The sequence below is a fragment of the Apis dorsata genome, unplaced genomic scaffold (genome assembly GCF_000469605.1).
Source record: "Apis dorsata unplaced genomic scaffold, Apis dorsata 1.3 scaffold_333, whole genome shotgun sequence".
Taxonomy (NCBI): Eukaryota; Metazoa; Arthropoda; class Insecta; order Hymenoptera; family Apidae; genus Apis; species Apis dorsata.
This window is the reverse complement of record NW_006263601.1, coordinates 253,401-257,867: the sequence shown is the minus strand read 5'-3', so window position 1 is coordinate 257,867 and position 4,467 is coordinate 253,401.

The following is a 4,467-nucleotide window of genomic DNA, read 5'->3' as shown; positions in this document are numbered from 1 at the left end:
AAATAATTATTAAAAAATATTTATTAAAAATAACTTTTGAGTTTTATTTACAAATATATTCGCATCTTACATCAATTTTATATGGTTTCTTCAAATTTTTATTTTTATAATTATTTTTTTATAATCATAATCATTGATACATATTAGATTTAATTATAATTATGTATTTAAAACATAAAAGTAAGTTTTTTAAAAGAAAATAATTTGTGTAAAAAATACATTTTTAGTTCCTCTCTTGCGGACTTTGATTATTCAATAAATTTCAATCTAAATTGTTTATTCCTTATTTAATTAATTTTTGTATATGTTAAATTTATATTTGTTCAGAATTTAAAAAAAACATATAAATAAATAAATTTATTGAAAGTTTTGTAATTAAAAATAAAATATAGATTTAAATTCAAAAACGAATGAAAATTTAAAGAATATATATATCTTGAGAATCAAAATATAAATGTGATAGAAAGAAAATGTAATATTTATTATAATTTTTTAATTATTTCTTTATTATTTTTATTTCTTTTTTAATTTTAGCATATTTTTACAAAATATAAAAAAATTAAACAAAATAAGATTTAATAATTTTTCAGATGCTTTTTCTTTCCGTCTACTATTTCATTTTGAGGCTGAATATTTATTACTTATAAAAAACAATAATACAACTAATTTTTCTCTATTTTAATATATAAAATTAGTAATGGCATGAAAAAATATATATTGAAAAGACATTAAATTTTTTAAAGATGGAAAATTTGTCCAGGATTATTTTTTTATTTTATAACGATATTCATACATATATATTTACATTCAATTTTGAATTATTTCAAGTACAATAATAATACGCGATTAAATTTTTTTGATATCAAAACTAAATTTCTGGTAGTTTTTTAAAATGTTTTAGGAAGTTATTACTACGAATCAATTTCTTTTTTATTACATTTAAACAAAAACAATATTTATTCAAAAATAATAACATGAATTGTTTGGTATTTTTTATTTAATGTATTATATTAATTATTATTAGATTTTCTTTATTTATAAAATTTATAAAAGAGACATCACTTTTATAATTATTTTTCCAAAATTTTAATCTAATTCTGAATTTATGAAATAAATTAGTGTGATAAAAGAGATAGTGTATAGAAGATAGTGTAATAAAAGAGAATAATAACAATATTATTTCATTAATTATTATTTCTTTGATATATATCAGTATCAGTAATATTTGATATGATATGATATATATATCAATATCAGATATCAATATTGTCAATATTTCAACGTTATTAATTATAATGTTATTAATATAATATTCTTTCTTTTTAATAAGTTTTTGAACTATTCGGAATGGATTTTTTTAAATTTTTTTATTATATTTTTTATTACATTTTTTAAATATACAACATACTGATATTGTATTTTTCCTAGATAGTGTAATTTGTAATAGCATGTATTTGTCGAAATTTTTTAATAATTTAAAGGAAAAGATTCTTCATATATGATAAATATTTTTCTCTTATCAATTCTTTTCAGAAAAAAATAAAATAGTTTCTAAATGAACTTAGTTAACGTAGTTAAGTTTATTTAATAGATATAATTTAATTATATTAAAAGATTCTATAATTGATTTTATTAAATTTTTGTCCTATATTATTTTTGTATTATTCTATACATTATTTCCACTTTTAATATGTTTATTTATATTAATATAATTTTTTATATTATATTTGAACTAGGAAAAATATTCAAAAAAAGTTTCTTAATATACAATAAATTTATGATATTTAACGATAAATAATAAATAATTTATTTCATAAAATGATAAGTAAAATTATTTATTAGAAAGATATTAATTTAGTAATTTAAATGGAAATACATTAATTTATTTTTTATATTAAATATTTTATGAAATTTAAAAATAGATTTTTTTCTAAATAATCTTAAAAAACAATTTTAAAATAATTTAAAAATTTTTTAAAAATAAGTGAGATCTACTTTTTAATTAAGTAATTTTATATCAACATAAAATAACAAGGATAAAATTCAAAAAATAATAATTATAAATGTATATTCGAATTAACAATAAAATAAAATGTTTTTTTAAATAAATATAAAATCAAATATAATATTACTTTTAATCTAAATAATATTAAAAGTCAAGTTCTTTGAATTTCAGGTATAGCTATTCAAAGCTAAATAAAATATTTTTCAGAATAAATAGTAAATATATTTTGTTATTTATTATTTATTATTATTTTATTTTATTTATTGTTATTTATTATTTTTATTATTATTTAAATATGCACATTATTTTAAAAATGAAACATTTTATTTGATAGTAATTTTTTTGTAATAGTAATTTATTTGATAGTAAATTTTTAAAATAGTATTATATTATTATATAGTTATTTATATTATTAATATATTTGAAGAATATTAAGAATATTTGTATTTTATATTGATATTTTGATTTTATTTATCTTAATTTATTTCTTTTTTTTTTATTTAATAAGTTTAACATCACATCAACATCATAGGTTATTAGCGATTTATAAAAATTTGAAGTTATTATAATTTGATGAAAATCTCGATGCTCTCGCAGAATCTCATTAGGATATCCTCGTAATGATAAATGAAATAGCTTTATTGAGATTATTACCAATGTCCAACTTCCTCCTAATTTTAAATTAGAGCAATATAATTAGAGCAGTCAAGCATGATGTGATTTGTGATAATTCGTATGTTACATTTTTTGCATATTGGTTGGCTTCTATTGAATAGATATAGGTGAGAGAGCTTGGTATATATGCATTATTTCTGATTCACGTTATTACCAATTGCTTCGCTTGAATTTTGGATTCATTTGTAGCTCAAAGAAATTTCTGATAGATTTATGAAGCGGACTTATTTTATATGTTTTCTATATTGCGATCCAGGATTGTTTTAATAATATGTGTTTTTTGATGTCCGAGTATGTATTGTAAATAGATTATATGTTCGAAAAATAACTGTTATTTTTGCTTCAATATCGGCCATTGCATTTCCGTAGATATCATTATGAGATGGAACTCATGCTAGAACTATTATTTTGCTATTTTTCTGATTATTTTGTTGAATAAATCTATGTATATTTCTATCGATTATTTAGTTTTTTAAGTATAGAAGTATCGCAAGGAAATCAGAAAATATGATATATTTGAAGTGATCTAGAAAATCACTATTAATAAATTTGAGGGCTATGAATGTAAATATTTCAACCGAGCGGGCTCTTAAAAGTGTTCAGATTAACTGAAATGTTTTGAGAGAAGAAAACAATTTCGATTTCATATTTTTTATTTTTGGGAAATCAGTGTATATACAGGTAAAAGTAGGATATTTAAGACAAGTTTTTAAATATATTTTTCCAATCTTCATTGGATAATTTTTGTGTTAATCTTTATGTATTACCAATGTTAAATTAATAGAGGATCTTAAGTGTTCAGAGAAGAACTTTATGAATTTTGTGTTTTTCTATGGCAAAAGGATTGTAGTTAATTTCTTCTAAATATTTATTAACTCTTTGATAGAGTATTTCTTGATTTAGATTTCGCTTAAATTAGATTATTTGAGTAAATGTTTGAAAATATAATAAGGTTGGAAGATGTTGTTGCCTTTATTGCGTATTTTAAACTTAATAATTTTCTTCTGTATTATACGGATGGCTCTCCAGCTTCAATTAATATACTTCCAATTAGACTTGTGTGAAACGACTCTGTTGCTATTCTTAGCCTTGTATTATGAATTGGATCTAGGTTTTTTTTAAATTTTTTAAAATTTTAAATTAAATTTTTTTTAAATGGTTTGGCAGAATTGCATAAATGCATAATTTATTTTGATTCGAATAATCGTTTTATAGGTTTAGTAGCTTTATCAGCTCTCAGTTATTATATGTTAGAGATTTGATAATATTTAATCTTCGCTTGCAGTTATCAGCTAAATTGCTAATATATTTATTCCATGTAAGTCTATATCAAAGTATACTCTAAGGATTTTAGTGCATGTAACAAATTTATGTGCATTATTTCCAAGGCCTAGTACGTACTTCATGACGTTTAATGAAAACATTTATGTATTCAGTAGTTTTTTAGTAGAATTTAAAATCCGTCTTCAGATATTAGTTATATACTTATTAAGCATCAATTGAACACTTTGAGAGGTGATAATGTTTTTTTCTTTATGTAGAATTGTGATATCATTAGCAAATATCTTGAGATTACAGAGATTTTACACGAATCATTAATAGCTATTAAAAATGTAATACTAATTACAGATCCTTATAGTATTCCATTTTCGATTTCTGTTTTCCTTGAAAGGGTATCATTAACACGAACATGAATGTTTTTATTGTAAATAAAAATTTTAACGAAATACCATAAGTTTTCAATAATTTCTAGAGTTTTCTGGAATTTGGTTAAAATATGATGTTTC